Raw genomic sequence first — 17,019 nt, 5'->3', positions numbered from 1 at the left:
AGAAAATTCAACTTTCCACACTAATTTTAACATCTCCATCTTCTGCTTAAATGTTTCCTAATAGATGCAGAATGAAGTTTAACTTTTTAAAATTGGATTCCCTCATTTTGTCATAAGAGAAAGAGTAGAGTACATGATGCTAAGAGACCTGGATTCAAGTTTAAACTATGATTAGCTGGTTTGGATTTCTTGACCTCTTTTAGCTTCAGTTGTTAAAAGTCTCATTTGTTAAATGAGACTAATAGTAATGTCGTATCTCTCAATGTTATCGTGAGGACCAAATGAATCCATGCTTGTGAAAACTACGCAGGAGGCACTGTAAAATATAACAGTACTAACATTTACTGAGTACTTGTATAAATCCAAACCTCATAGCAACCTAGAAGACTTATTACCATTTCCATTTTATAAACAACTGAGGTACACTTGGGTTAAATAAGGCATCCTGGTTACACAGTCAGACAGTGGCACAGCTGGAAATCCAGGCAGTGTGGCCCAGAGCCCATGTTCTCACCACTCTGCGGCATTGCCACTAGACATGATGACTGCCCCGTCCTAACAAAGAGACATTCATTCAGGCCCCCGTGCCAGTTCTCTGTTCTCAATTTTTTGGAACACACACACTTATTAGATGGATCTATTAATAATTCCTCTGTTTTCCAGCATTTAACTGGATAGACGGTGCTCAGTGAATAGTTCTTGAATAAGTGAGTATTATCTAATTTTTTATTTTTCAACCATACCCATTTATAAGAATCACCCTGGGCACTTGTTAAAAATACACATTTCTTGCATATTAAAACCACAATGAGGTATCACCCTTCTCACCTCTTAAAATAGCTGTAACTAAAAAGACCGAAGATCACAAATGTTGGCAAGGATGTGGAGAAAAGGAAACCCTTGTACACTGTTGGAGAAAATATAAATTAGCACAGCAATTAGGGAAAACAGTATGGAGTTTCCTCAAAATACTAAAACTAAAACCACCACGTAATCCAGCAATTCCACCTCTGGGTATATATTTAAAGGATATGAAAGCAGTTTGTCGAAGAGATATCTGCACTCCCATGTTTGTTACAGTACTAGTCACAATCGCCAAGATTTAAAATCAACCTAGGTGTTTATCAGGGGATGAATGAATGAAGAAAATGTGGGATACATACACAATTGAATACTATTTGGCCTTAAAAAAAGAAATAAATCTTGTCATTTGCAACAACGTAAATGAACATAAAGAACATCAGTGAAATAAGCCAGGCACAGAAATTCTGTATGATCTCATTTTGATGGGAATCTGAAAAAGCTGAACTCATAGAAGCTGAGAGTGAAATAGCAGTCACCAGATGCTGGGGGCTCAGGGCTCAGAGGGGATGTGGATCAAAAGGTACAGAACTTCAGGTAGAGAGGATGACCAAGTTCAAGAGATCTACTGTACATCATGGTGACTATAGTTACTGATATATTCTGCCTACTTGAAAATTGCTGATTAGATTTTAAGTGTTCTCATCACAAAAAAATGATAAATGTGTGAGGTAATGCACAGGTTAATTAGCTTGATTTAGTCATTCCACAATGTATACATACACCAAAATGCCAATCAGTAGACTATATATATATATAATATTTGTCATTTTTAGAAAAATAAAAATATGCATGTCTGTGCTCAATGCAAGACTGGCTGAGTTGGTAACTCTGGAGGTGGGTGGAGCTAGATAAATCTATAGTTATATAACTTATTCAGATAATTATTTAATTTATTTATTTTTATTATACTTTAAGTTCTGGGATACATGTGCAGAACGTGCACATTTGTTACATAGGTATACACGTGCCATGGTGGTTTACTGCATCCATCAACCCCTCATCTACATTATGTATTTCTCCTAATGCTATTCCTCCCCTAGCCCCCTACTCCCCTACAGGACCCTGTGTGTGATGTTCCCCTCCCTGTGCCTATGTGTTCTCATTGTTCAACTCCCACTTATGAGTAAGAACATGCAGTGTTTGGTTTTCTGTTCTTGTGTTAGTTTGCTGAGAATGATGGTTTCCAGCTTCATCCATGTCCCTGCAAAGGACATGAACTCATCCTTTTTATGGCTGCATAGTATTCTATGGTGTATATTGTAAAATTTTCTTTATCCAGTCTATCACTGATGAACATTTGGGTTGGTTCCAAGTCTTTGCTATTGTGAACGGTGCTGCAATAAACATGTGTGCATGTGTCTTTACAGTAGAATGATTTATAAACCTTTGGGTACATACCCAGTAATGGGACTGCTGGGACAAATGGTATTTCTGGTTCTAGATTCTTGAGTTGCCACACTGTCTTCCACAATGGCTGAACTAATTTACACTCCCACCAACAATGTGAAAGCATTCCTATTTCTTCATGTCCTCTCCAGCATCTGTTGTTTCCTGACTTTTTAATGATCGCCATTCTAACAGGCATGAGATGGTATTTCATTGTGGTTTTGATTTGCATTTCTCTCATGACCAGAGATGATGAGCTTTTTTCTGTTTGTTTGTTGGCTACATAAATGTCTTCTTTTGAGAAGTGTCCGTTCATATCCTTTGCCCGCTTTTTGATGGGGTTGTTTGGGTTTTTTCTGTAAATTTGTTTAAGTTCTTTGTAGATTCTGAATAGTAGCCCTTTGTCAGACGGATAGATTGCAAAGATTTTCTTCCATTCTCTAGGTTGCCTGTTCACTCTGATGATAGTTTCTTTTGCTGTGCAGAAGCTCTTTAGTTTAATTAGATCCTATTTGTCTATTTTGGCTTTTATTGCCATTGCTTTTGATGTTTTAGTCATGAAGTCTTCGCCCATGCCTATGTTCTAAATGGTATTGCCTAGGTTTTCTTCCATGGTTTTTTATAGTTTTAGGTCTTACATTTAAGTCTTTAATCTATATTGAGTTAATTTTTGTATAAGGTGTAAGGAAGGAATCCAGTTTCAGTTTTCCGCATATGGCTAGCCAGTTTTCCCAACACCATTTATTAAATAGGGAATCCTATGCTTGCTTCAGTAGCACATATACTAAAATTGGAACAATACAGCGAAGATTAGCATGGCCCCTGTGCAAGGATGACATGCAATTTCATGAAGCGTTCCATATTTTTAGACTTTGTTGTTGTACAGTTTAAAGACATGGACTCCAGTTATGCAAAAAGAGATGCTTTTACTGACTCTGCTATCAGTGCTAAAGTGAATGGCAAACACAAAGAGAAGGACCTGGAGCTCTGGGATGCAGGTGAACTCACAGCCAATGAGGAACTTGAGGCTTTGGAAAATGATGTATCTAATGGATGGTATCCCAATAATATGTTTCGATATAATGAAGAAAATTATGGTGTAGTGTCTACGTATGATAGCAGTTTATCTCTGTATATGGTACCCTTAGAAAGAAATAACTCAGGGCCGGGTGTGGTGGCTCACGCCTATAATCCCAGCACTTTGGAAGGCTGAGGAGGGTGGATCACAAGGTCGAGAGGTCGAGAGCATCCTGGTCAACATGGTGAAACCCCGTCTCTACTAAAAATACAAAAATTAGCTGGGCATGGTGGCATGTGCCTGTAATCCCAGCTACTGGGGAGGCTGAGGCAGGAGAATTGCTTGAACCCAGGAGGCGGAGGTTGCAGTGAGCCGAGATTGCGCCATTGCACTCCAGCCTGGGTAACAAGAGAGAAACTCTGTCTCAAAAAAAAAAAAAAAAGAGATAACTCAGAAGAAATTTTAAAACAGGGCAAACCAGTTAGCCAAAGAAATTGAGTCAAGTGCCCAGTACAAAACTTGAGTGGCCCTGGTAAATGATGATAGGAGTGAGGAAGAAAAATACACAGCAGAGAATGTTAGAGAAATTCCAGTGAACATGAGGAGCACAGCATAAACACTAGGGAAAATAAATATATTCCTCCTGGACAAAGAAATAGAGAAGTCATATCCTGGGGAAGTGGGAGACAGAATTCACTGCGTATGGGCCAGACAGGATCGGGCTGCATGCCATCAAGATCCACTTCTTGCACTTCAGATTTCAACCTGAATTCTGGTTCAAACCAAAGAGTAGTTAATGGGGGGCTTCCAAGGTTGTCCCCAGAGGCCCAACGACATCCTTGAAATCACAGAGTTTCTGCTGGGAGGGTTTCCATATCCAGTGGCCTAGAATTTGTATCCCACAATCCACCCAGTGAAGCAGCTACTCCTCCGGTAGCAAGGACCAGCTCCTCAGGGGGAACATGGTGATCAGTGGTCTGTGAGGTTCCAAGATTATCCCCTAAAACTCACAGACCCAGGTCTCCTAGACAGAACAGTATGGGAAATACCCCCAGTGGGCCAGTTCTTGCTTCTCCTCAAGCTGGTATTATTCTAACTGAAGCTGTTGCCATGTCTATTCCAGCTGCATCTCCTACACCTGCCAGCCCTACATCAAACAGAGCTGTTACCCCTTCTGGTGAGGTTAAAAATTCCAGGCTTCAAGATCAGAGGCAGAACTCTCCTGTAGGGAATAAAGAAAATATGAAGCCCACTGAAGCATCACTTAGCTTCTCAAAAGCTGAAAATAAAGGTATATCACCAATTGTTTCTGAACATAGAAAACAGATTGATGATTTAAAGAAATTTAAAAATGATTTTAGGTGACAGCCAAGTTCTACTTCTGAATCTATAGATCAATTAAACAAAAATAGAGAGGGAGAAAAATCAAGAGATTTGATCAAAGACAAAATTGAACCAAATGCTAAGGATTCTTGGAGGTTGGGGAGGGATGACATGGGGAGAAATGCCAGATATAGGTGACGGAAGGATGGAGGTAGCAAACCACATTGCCATGTATGTACTAGGCCACAATCCTGCATGATCTGCACATGTACCCTAGAACCTAAAGTGCAATATATAATAAAAGTATATAATAAAAAATAGCAGCAGCAACTGTACCAGTGGCAGCAGCAAGCCAAATAGCCCTAGCATCTCCCTTTCAATACTTAGTAACACGGAGCACAAGAGGGGACCTGAGGTCACTTCCTAGGGGGTTCAGACTTCCAGTCTAGCATGTAAACAAGAGAAAGAGGATAAGGAAGAGAAGAAAAACACAGCTGAGCAAGTTAGAAAATCAACATTGAATCCCAATGCAAAGAAGTTCAACCCACGTTCTTTCCCTCAGCCAAACTTCTACCACCCCAACTTCACCTCAGCCTCAAGCACAACCTAGCCCATCTATGGTGGGTCATCAACGGCCAACTGCAGTTTATACTCAGCCTGTTTGTTTTGCACACAATATGATGTATCTTGTCCCAGTGAGCCCAGACATGCAAACTTTATACCCAATACCCATGATGTCCATGCCAGTAAATCAAGCCAAGACATACAGAGCAGGTAAAGTTAAATACCTAGAATTGGAATTGCTGAGGTATGTACCAAATATGCCCCAACAGCAGCAAAACCAGCATCATCAGAGTGCCATGATGCACCCAGCATCAGCAGTGGGCCTACCGATTGCAGCCGCCCCACCAGCTTACACCATGCAATATGTTGCCTACAGTCTTCAGCAGTTCCCAAATCAGCCCCTTGTTCAGCAAGTGCCACATTATCAGTCTCAGCATTCTCATGTCCATAGTCCTGTAATACGGGGTAATGCTATAATGATGACACCACCAACACACGCCCAGCCTGGTTTAGTATCTTCAACAACTCAGTACGGGGCTCATGAGCAGATGCATGTGATGTATGTTTCTATGGGTTCCCTTGCTCAGCAGTATGCACACCCTAACGCTACCCCGCACCCACATACTCCACACCCTCAGCTTTCAGCTACCCCCACTGGACAGCAGCAAAGCCAACATGGCGGAAGTCGTCCTGCACCTAGTCCTATTCAGCACCATCAGCACCAGGCCACCCAGGCTCTCCATTTGGCCAGTCCACAGCAGCAATCCCAGCCATTTACCATGCAGGGCTTGCGCCAATCCCACCCTCCATGACATCTACCTCCAACATGCAGTTACCACAGAATAGTTTCCCAGCAGCACAACAGACTGTCTTTATGAACCATCCTTCTCATGTTCAGCCGGCGTATACCAATCCACCCCACATGGTCCACATACCCCAGGTAAACCAGCTTTAGCCAACTTTCTGTGAAGGCGAAGTAGAATATGAGGGTTATTGGTAAGCAGCTAGAGGCTCTCCCAGCTGGGAAACCCTGTGTGTTATGCTATTTGCCTGTCTCTCTTTCCCACTCAAATACATGTGATCTGGCCCCTCTCCCACAAAAAATAGGGAATCCTTTCCTCTTTGCTTGTTTTTGTCAGGTTCATCAAAGATCAGATGGTTGTAGATGTGTGATGTTATTTCTGAGGCCTCTGTTCTGTTCCATTGGACTATATATCTGTTTTAGTATCAATGCCATGCTTGTAGCCTTGTAGTATAGTTTGAAGTCCAGTAGTGAGATGCCTCCAGCTTCATTCTTTTTTCTTAGGATTGTCTTGGCTATGTGGGCTCTTTTTTTGATTCCGTATGAATCAAAAATTAGTTTTTCTTCCCAATTCTGTGAAGAAAGTCAGGGGTAGCTTGATGGAGATAGCATTGAATCTATGAATTACTTTGGGCAGTATGGCCATTTTCATGATATGGATTCTTCCTATCCATGAGCATGGAATGTTTTTCCATTTGTTTGTGTCCTCTCTTATTTCCTTGAGCAGTGGTTTGTAGTTCTCCTTGAAGAGGTCCTTCACATCCCTTGTTAGTTATATTCCTAGATATTTTATTCTCTTTGTAGCAATTGTGAATGAGAGTTCACTCATGATTTGGCTCTTTTTAAGTCTGTTATGGATGTATAGGAATGCTTGTGATTTTTGCACATTGATTTTGTATCCTGAGACTTTGCTGAAGTTGCTTATCATCTTAAGGAGATTTTGGGCTGAGACAATGGGGTTTTCTAAATATACAGTCATGTAATCTGCAAAGAGAGACAATTTGACTTCCTCTTTTCCTAATTGAATACCCTTCATTTCTTTCTCTTGCCTGATTGCCTTGGCCAGAACTTCCAATACTATGTTGAATAGGAGTGGTGAGAGAGGGCATCCTTGTCTTGTTCTGGTTTTCAGAGGGAATTCTTCCAGCTTTTGCCCATTGAGTATGATATTGGCTGTAGGTTTGTCATAAATAGCTCTTATTATTCTGAGATATGTTCCATCAATACCTAGTTTATTGAGAATTTTTAGCATGATGGGCTGCTGAATTTTGTCAAAGGCCTTTTCTGCATCTATTGAGATAATCATGTGTTTTTGTCATTGGTTCTGTTTATGTGATGGATTATGTTTATTGATTTGCATATGTTGAACCAGCCTTGCATCCCAGGGATGAAGCTGACTTGATTGTAGTGGATAAGCTTTTCGATGTGCTGCTAGATGCTGTTTGCCAGTGTTTTACTGAGGATTTTGCATCGATGTTCATCAAGGATATTGGCCTCAGCTTCTTTTTTTGTTGTGTCTCTGCCAGATTTTGGTATCAGGATGTTGCTGGCCTCATAAAATAAGTTAGGGAGAATTCCTTTCTATTGTTTGGAATAGTTTCAGAAGGAAAGAGGTACAAAGCTCCTCTTTGTACCTCTGGTAGAATTTGGCTGTGAATATAGTCCTGGACTTTTTTTGGTTGGCAGTCTATTAATTGCTGCCTCAATTTCAGCACTTGTTATTGGTCTAGAAAGGGATTTGACTTCTTCCTGGTTTAGTCTTGTGGGGGTGTATGTGCCCAGGAATTTATCTATTTCATCTAGATTTTCTAGGTTATTTGCATAGAGGTGTCTATAGTATTCCCTGATAGTAGTTTGTATTTCTGTGGGATCGGTGGTGATATCCCCTTTATCATTTTTTATTGCATCTATTAGATTCTTCTCTCTTTTATTCTTTATTAGTCTGGCTAGCAGTCTATCTATTTTGCTGATCTTTTCAAAAAAAAAAAAAAAGAAAATGGCTCCTGGATTCATTGAGTTTTTTGAAGGGTTTTTTGTGTCTCTGTCTCCTTCAGTTCTGCTCTGATCTTAGTTATTTCTTGTCTTCTGCTAGCTTTTGAATTTGTTTGCTCTTGTTTCTCTAGTTATTTTAATTGTGATGTTAGGGTATCAATTTTTGATCTCTCCTGCTTTTTCTTGTGGGCACTTAGTGCTAGAAATTTCCTTCTACACACTGCTTTAAATGTGTCCCAGAGATTCTGATACATTATATCTTCATTCTCATTGGTTTCAAAGAACATCTTTATTTCTGCCTTAATTTTGTTATTTCTCCAGTAGTCATTCAGGAGCAGGTTGTTCAGTTTCCATGTAGTTGTGCAGTTTTGAGTGAGTTTCTTAATCCTGAGTTCTAATTTGAGTGCACTGTGGTCTGAGAGACTGTTTGTTATAATTTCTGTTCTTTTGCATTTGTTAAGGAGTGTTTCACTTCCAATTATGTGGTGGATTTTATAATAAGTCAGTGCAATGTGATGCTGAGAAGAACATATATTCTGTTGATTTGGGATGAAGAGTTCTGTGGATGTCTATTAGGTCTGCTTGGTCCAGAGCTAAGTTCAAGTCCTAGATACCCTTGTTAATTTTCTGTCTCATTGATCTAATATTGACAGTGGGGCGTTAAGGTCTCCCACTACTCTTGTGTGGGAGTCTAGGTCTCTTTGTAGGTCTCTAAGACCTTGCTTTATGTATCGGAGTGCTCCTGTATTGTGTGTGTGTGTGTATATATATATATATATATATATTTAGGATATAGCTCTTGTTTCATTGATGCCTTTACCATTATGTAATATCCATCTTTGTCTCTTTTGATCTTTGTTGGTTTAAAGTCTATTTTATCAGAGACTAGGATTGCAACTCCCCCCCGCCCTTTTATTTTTTTGCTTTCCATTTGCTTGGTAAATATTTCTCCATCCCTTTATTTTGAGCCAATGTGTGTCTTTGCATGTAAGATGGAAGTTTCCTGAATACAGCACACTGATAAGTCTTGACTTTTTATCCAAATTGCAAGGTCGCATCTTTTAATTGGGGCATTTAGTCCATTTACATTTAAAGTTAATATTGCTACGTGTAAGGCTGGGCGCGGTGGCTCACGCCTATAATCCCAGGACTTTGGGAGGCTGAGGAGGGTGGATCACAAGGTCAAGAGATCGAGACCATCCTGGTCAACAGGGTAAAACCCCGTCTCTACTAAAAATTCAAAAAAATTAGCTGGGCATAATGGCACGTGCTTGTAGTCCCAGCTACTCGGGAAGCTGAGACAGGAGAATCGCTTGAATCCAGGAGGCAGAGCTTGCGGTGAGCTGAGATCGTGCCATTGCACTCCAGCCTGGGTAACAAGAGCAAAACTCTCTCTCAAAAAAAAAAAAAAATTGCTACGTGTGAATTTGATCCTGCTATTTTGATGCGAACTGTTTGTTTAGCCCATTAGTTGATGCAGTTTCTTCATAGTGTCAATGGTTTTACACTTTGGTATGTTTTTGCAGCAGCTGGTACTGGTTGTTACTTTCTATGTTTAGTGCTTCTTTCAGGAGCTATTGTAGGGCAGGCCTGGTGGTGATGAAATCTCTCAGCAGTTGCTTGTCCATAAGGATTTTATTTCTTCTTCACTTATGAAGCTTAGTTTGGCTGGATATGAAATTCTAGGTTGAAAATTCTTTTCTTTTAAAACGTTGAATATTGGCCCCTACTCTCTTCTGGTTTGTAGGGTTTCTGCTGAGAGATACACTGTTAGTCTAATGGGCCCCCTTTGTGGGTAACCCAACCTTTGTCTCTGGCTGCCCTTAACATTTATTCCTTCATTTTAACCTTGGTGAATCTGAAGATTATGTGTCTTGGGGTTGCTCTTCTCAAGGAGTATCTTTGTGGTGTTCTCTGTTTTTCCTTAATTTGAATGTTGACCTGTCTGCTAGGCTGGGGAAGTTCTCCTAGACAGTATCCTAAAGTGTGTTTTCAAACTGGTTTTATTCTTCCTGTCACTTTCAGGTACACCAATCAAACATAGATTTGATCTTTTCACATAGTCCATATTTCTTAAGGCTTTGTTCATTTCTTTTCACTCCTTTTTCTCTAATCTTATCATCTCGTTTTATTTCATTGAGTTGATCTTCAATCTCTGATATCCTTTCTTCTGCTTGATCGATTTGACTATTGATACTCGTGTATACTTCATGAAGTTCTTGTGTTGTTTTTCAGCACCATCAGGTCATTTATGTTCTTCTCTAAACTGGTTAATCTAGTTAGTAATTTGTCTATCCTTTTTTCAAGGTCCTTAGCTTTCTTGAATTGGGTTAGAACATGCTCCTTTAGCTCAGAAGAATTTCTTATTACCCACCTTCTGAAGCCTACCTCTGTCAATTTGTCAAACTCATTCTCCATCCAGTTTTGTTCCTTGCTGGCGAGGAGCTGTGATCCTCTGGAGGAGAAGAGGCATTCTGGTTTTTGGAATTTTCACCCTTTTTGTGCTGGTTTTTCCACATCTTCATGGATTAATCTACCTTGGGTCTTTGAAGTCGGTGACCTTTGGAGGGGGTTTCTGAGTAGACATCTTTTTTGTTGATGTTGATACTATTCCTTTCTGTTTGTTAGTTGGCCTTCTAACAGTCAGGCCCCTCTGCAGCAGGTCTGATGAAGTTTGCTGGAGGTCCACTCCAGACCCTGTTTCCCTGGGATCACCTGTGTAGGCTGCAGAACAGCAAAGATTGCTGCCTGTTCCTTCCTCTGGAAGCTTTGTCCCAGTGGGGCACCTGCCAGATGCCAGTCAGAGCTCTCCTTTATGAGGTGTCTGTCAGGACCTACTAGGAAGTGTCCCCCAGTCAGGATACATGGGGGTCAGGGACCCACTTGAGGAGGCAGTGTGTTCCTTATCACAGCTGGAAAGCTGTGCTGGGAGACCTGCTGCTCTTTTCAGAGCTGCCAGGCAGGGACATTTAAGTCTGCTGAAGCTGCACCCACAACTGCCCCTTCCCCAAGGTGCTCTGTCCAGGAAGGTGGAGGTTTTACCTGTAAGTCCCTGACTGGGCTGCTGCCTTTTTTTCAGAGTTTCCCTTCCCAGAGAGGAGGGAATCTAGAGATACAGGCTGGCTGCAGCAGCCTTGCTGAGTTGGGGTGGGCTCTGCCCAGTTCGAACTTCCCAGTGGCTTTGTTTACACTGTGAGGGTATAATCATCTACCCAAGCTTCAGCAATGGTGGATGCCCCTCCCCAGACCAAGCTCCAGCATCCCAGGTCGAGCTTAGACGGCTGTGCTGGCAGCAAGAGTTTCAAGCCAGTGCATCTTAGCTTGTTGGGTTCTGTGGGGGTGGGACCTGCCAAGCCAGACCACTTGGCTCCCTAGCTTCAGCCCCCTTTCCAGGGGAGTAAACTGTTCTGTCTTGCTGGCATTCCAGGCACCAGTGGGGTATTAAAAAAAAAAAAAAACAAACAAAACTCCTGCAGCTAGCTTGGTGTCTGTCCAAACAGCTGCCCAGTTTTGTGCTGGAAACCCAGGGCCCTGGTGGCACAGGTAAGAGAGGGAATCTCTTGGTCTGTGGGTTGTGAAGACCATGGGAAAGGCACAGTATCTGAGCCGGAGTGCATGGCACAGTCCTTAATGGCTTTCCTTGGCTAGAAGGAATTCCCTGATCCCTTGTGCTTCCCGGCTGACGCGACACCCCACCCTGTTTCAGCTCGCCTTCCTTGGGCTGCACCCACTGCCCAACCAGACCCAATGAAACGAACTAGGTACCTCAGTTGGAAATCCAGAAATCACCCACCTTCTGCGACGATCTCTCTAGGAGCTGCAGACCGGAGCTGTTCCTATCGGCCATCTTGCCAGCAAGTCTCAGGTGATTCTTTTAATCAGGTAAGGCTGGCAAGTACCAGTCTAATTCAATACATCTGAATCTCCTGGGAAGCTTTTCAAACCAGGCAAGCCCATTTTTATCTCCACCTCCCTTCAGAGATTCTGACTAAGTCTAGGATTCTGAGACACCTCCTAGTAGGTGCTGAAAAAAGCTGAAAAAGCTTCTTAGGTGATTCTTATGTTTACCTTTCCCATTCCTGCCTCAGTTAAAAACCCATTTCTACTTGTTTCATGCATAACACAACTTAACACCTCCACCCCCAAGGAGATTGAAATATGGATGGTAAGCACCGTGTCTTATAATTTTGAACCCAACACATGCCAAGGACATAATGGTGTTGTTTGATAGAAAGTTGTTTGGTTGAATCAAAATTTCTGTTTTACTCCCTAGTTGAACCAAAATTTTGGTTTTATTCCCTTATCCATACTCATTTTCTGCCTAACTACCTTTTGACCTGGCCATGTGTCCAATCTTTTGGGTTAAGTCACTTGTGTCATTTGCCCACTTAGCTATCTCCCTACCCTGAAATCCATCGTCATGGCCTTCAAAACCCACCCTCATTGGAATTCTACATTATTTCAATTTGCACACCCTAATAATTCAGGCCACTCATTGACCCTCAATGCCAATAAGACTCTGTGCTTGTCCTTCTTTTTTTTAATTAAATTAATTCATTTTAATAAAAATAGAGACGGAATCTTTCTATGTTGCCCAGGCTGGCCTTGAACTCCTAGGCTTAAGTGATCTTCCTACCTTAGCCTCCCAAAGTGCTGGAATTACAGGCATCAGTCATTGCACCAGGCCATTGTCCTTCTTAATGATATATACCCAATAAGGTCTGTTCTGCTATAAATAAATCCTGAATCACCCTATGATGATGAGGAGTGCTCATGCAGAAAACATCTCCCCAACAGACCTTCCCAGATGCCTAGAATTTCTAATACGATGGCTGTACATCTTCTCTCCAGAACAACGTGAACATGACATGGGAGCATAGTAACATCCTCACGCACACACTAGCTTATCCAGGTAGCCGAGAAGAAGGCTGTAAGTGTAAAACATGGCTCTAATCAGGTGGCCTGTCTGGAATACAGGCAGAGACTCTAATAGGTACTCTGAGATATAAGCATTCATGACCCAAGAAGGACACAGAAAAGGGCAGAGAAAAGTTGAGAAAGAAAGACCTAAAACATAGCTCGCCATGTAACGCTTTCTGAGAATTAAAAATCTAATGCTTTCTAATCATTTGATTTATATCATTTCTAACTTCACAAACTCTCTTTATCTGATGATTTTTGAGATGCGAATTCTTATTGCTACTCATTTAGTTTTTCTTCATCCTCATTCACTCTCTCAGACCTACTTTTATTTTTTTTCCTTGCGTCTAAAATCCTTTAACCATGCTCTTTCCCTCAGGATTTTCTTGGTTTTTACTTTTCCAACTCTCCTCGAATGTGAGATGTGTTGGTAAAGAAAAAGCGAAGACAGGGAGAAAAGACTTCAAGTTGGAATTCATTATTTGTCAGCTCTTCTGTTGTGTGTATGTGCGTGTGTGCACACCCATGTGTGTGTGTGTGTGCCTGTGTGAGAAACATTGAGAGAGACAGAGAGAAAAAGGAAACAGAGAGGCAGAGGGGTTAATTAATTCTGTATTTTCCCTAAAGACAATTAAGAGTTCACTATATTCTGTAATTATATGATTGGATTTATTTCTTTTCTTTTCTTTTTGTCCCTCCCTTTTCCTTAAGTTGCTTTGAATTACAATAAAGGCTAAACAGTCTGCCTTTGTATGCAATTTGTGCACAAGCTGCCAAGCTGGCTGCCAGGTTTAGTCCTGATGTGATCAAAAATGGTTGGGTTACAAAGCCACTGAAAAAAACAGTTTTCAGCAGGAAATAGAAATTTATTAAAATCAGGCCTCCTCAAATGCCCTGGCTGTTAGGCTGGCAGCCTGCCAGGTCAGCCGGGCTGCAAGAGGGGATGGGCACATGTGATAGTGCAGCCCTCACTCAAGCCAGGTAGGGGGCAGGGGGCACTGCAGGGTCCCAGAGAGGCAACTGTCACACAAACAAAAGAATCTCCATCAAGAACACCAGAATTGTGGTTTCCCACTCCCTGCCATTTTTAGGTTTTCTTGGGTGTGCCATTTGGATTCTGGCCATTTATGGGCTCCCAAATGATATTTCAGTTGATCTCTGACTTTTCCCAGCAGAATAAAATGTTAATACCCTTAACAAGTCTTGGGTTCTAATGTCAGCAAAGATCCTTAACTTATTTGAGCCTCAGTTGCTTCGTCTCTACAAGGGGAATAATACCTACCCCATGAATCGTGAACTTCACTGAAAGAACAACTGAGAACTGGTAAGTATTACCATTGTTATCTCCTCCCACCGCAGGGTGGGCTATCCCACACCACTGGCTGACTCTCCTTGGCCACTAGTTTGGACAATGCTTTGGTTCAGGACTCAGGGCCTAAAGAGGTACTCGCCTGGCCCTCCTGGGTTTCTTCTGACACTGTGATAATAGCTAACACTTACTCAGGGCTAATTTGAACTTGGACTAGCAATTGCTCTAGGTGCTTTAGAACTATTAACTCATTTAAGCCTCACGTAAACCTTCTTAGTGGTTATTACTGTTATCAGAGTAGGAACCAGGGCACATAGAGGTGTTGCTTGCCCACGGCCAGTGTTTGGTGGTGGTTAGATGGGAGTCCAGGCAGTGTGGCTCCAGAGCTGTGCACTTGAATGCAGTGCTATAGAACCCAAACTCTTTCTTGTTGAAAGAAGGAAGTCTTTAATGTGCACTTTTTAGAGTGTTAGCATCTAATGCAGTGCTGGGAATTTGGGAAACAGATATAAGACAGATGCTGCAGGAGTAATAAGGGACTAGGTCACGGGGGAAGCAGCTCAGATTGTTCCGGGAGCAAGCACATCTTGCATCAGACTTTCATTGGGATAAACTGTCTTGGCAAAAGTCTAGGGGTCAGAGCCCACTATATTTCCCCAGGCCTGATCTCTTCCCCATTTCTCGTTTCCCGCCTAGCTCCACTCCTATTAAGTTTTCTGAGCAGCCTTTGTGCCTAATTCTCTTGCCATCTCTTTCCACCATCTTCAGATACAATAATTCTAGCTAGCATTTATTGAAACTGACACTGTGTGAAGCACGTTATATGCATTATTATTTAATTCCAATCATGACTCTGTGAAATAAGTAGTTATTTTCTCCATTTCACAATGAAGGAAGTAAGGCTCAGAGATCCTCTGTAATTTGTCCAGGGTCATATCACAAAGCCTGGCACACAGGTCTGAACCGAGTCTGGCTGAATCCAGAACCCAGTCTTTTCCATTTGAGATCAGATTAAAATGGATATTTAGTTTGACCTTGGAAGGAAAAAATAGTCAGCCTGTCTGTGGTGATCTCAACTTATTAGCAATATCTTGTCCCATTCAAAACTTCTTAATCCTTTATTTTAGTAAATGTCTCCATCATCCCTCATGTCAACCAGAATCCCTGACCCCTCTTTCCTGGAGTCCAATTCATCACCAAGTCTAGTTAATTTTGCCTTCTACACAACCTGGAATCCATCTGCTTTTTGTCTTCTCTGTGATCCGTGGTTGGCAGGTGTCCAGCACTTCTCATCTGGGTTCCTGTCTCCAGCATGGTCAGGCCCCTGCCTCTTTGTCTTACCTCATTTCTCTCATCTCTTGCCCATCAATTCTGCAATACAGTTACATCCAACTCTTTTCAGGTCTTCTCAGGTGTTGTATCCCCTCACCTGTGTCTGGTAGGTTGTAAGGTAAGCTCTTCCCTTGGCCCATGCACTCTTCCCCAATTCTCATCATTGCTCGGTTAACTCGGTTAACTCCACTTATTCATCAGTTTAGATGCTGCTTCATTCAGGAAGTTTTTCCTGAGTTCTTAAATCTGGATTAAGTGTCTTCCTGCCCCCATGACTCCCAATCCAGCTGTAACTTCACCCATCGTATCACTTCTCTTTATCCCAACTTAATAAATATTTGTCGAATATATACCTAAACGGGTGAATAAACAAAAGAATCAGTCGATGGTCCCATGTTCCCTCCAAAGTCACTGCCATTGGTCAGGAGTGAGAAAGTAAAACCTAGACTTGAAGTTCCGGAAGAATAAAAATGGACTGTCTGTTCCTCTGTTTGTTCTCTGCTATGACTGCCATATTTTCCAATTTACAAACACATTGATCCAAACACCAAAAATGTATCCTACCTTATCCTACCCTCAATCTCACCCAACTGCCAACCATAGCTGGAAATGATGATCACTGCATCAGATGAGCAATATTTACTTTGCTACACTTCCTCTTATTAAATCATAACACCAGAAAAAAATTACATAAGCAACAAAAAAGAACAAAGATACTTGTATACTCCAATGAGAACACACAGAAGATTCTGCCTCCACCACGAAAGCACCATTGTCACTGCCTTCTCTTGTCTGCCGTCCACATAGTTCCATTACAAAGGGACTTTAAGGCAACATTTAAATAATTATTGAGTCCCTAGTACCTGTCAGACACTGTTGAAGGCAAAAAGGCTATAGCAGTAATGAAAACAGAATTCCAGTCTGTTTGGAACATAAATTCTAGAGCCAGGAGAAATGAAAGCAGATCTCCAAATGTGGTTATTATGATCAATTTTTAAAAAATAATCTATATAAATTAAAAATTAGAGATATCTTGCTTTTTACCAAATAGACAAAGAACCTGTCTTGGCATAAAATTTTGGGGCAAGTTGCTTCTATTTATCTAGGATAGGCCTGTTCTTTCATAATTCACACTGCATAGTAATGATCTATTATTGAAGTATCTCCTGCACTATCCCTATTGCCTATTACAAGGCCTGGCACATGAATGAACAATTGGAGACTTCTTCCCCTCTAGTAGTAGAGAGAGGTTTCTATTGATTTATCTACGCTTTCTGTACTAGATGCAAAAGTGACCAAAATTCTTCACTCTCCCTTGCATTTATCTCTTTGGTAACAGGGCTTTGCAGTCCTTCCTATAAAGAGTCTTCCTAGAAACACTCGATTCACCCTCCCCTCAAGTCTGGTCTAGACCTGTTTTGGCCAATAATTTAGAAGAAGTAATGATCTGCCTGCTCTGAACCCAGGCCTCAAGAGACCTTGAACATTTCCTCTCTCTCCCTGGATACC

General features: G+C 41.5%; 1 non-coding gene and 2 pseudogenes across 1 annotated transcript; all 3 read left to right on the top strand.

The window, feature by feature from the left end:
• The first annotated feature begins 3,014 nt into the window (after positions 1–3,014).
• On the top strand, positions 3,015–3,117 carry LOC118143344 (U6 spliceosomal RNA). The gene has a single exon (XR_004727571.1). It is a non-coding gene; the product is annotated as a U6 spliceosomal RNA (small nuclear RNA).
• Positions 3,118–3,145: 28 nt separating this feature from the next.
• On the top strand, positions 3,146–4,789 carry LOC144577197 (ataxin-2 pseudogene; annotated as a pseudogene).
• A 497-nt stretch (positions 4,790–5,286) lies between these two features.
• Positions 5,287–6,124, top strand: LOC100406359 (ataxin-2 pseudogene; annotated as a pseudogene).
• Positions 6,125–17,019: the final 10,895 nt, after the last annotated feature.

The sequence above is a fragment of the Callithrix jacchus genome, chromosome 7 (genome assembly GCF_049354715.1).
Source record: "Callithrix jacchus isolate 240 chromosome 7, calJac240_pri, whole genome shotgun sequence".
NCBI lineage: Eukaryota > Metazoa > Chordata > Mammalia > Primates > Cebidae > Callithrix > Callithrix jacchus.
The sequence above is the reverse complement of the archived record's forward strand: the minus strand, read 5'-3'. Positions and strand labels throughout refer to the sequence as shown.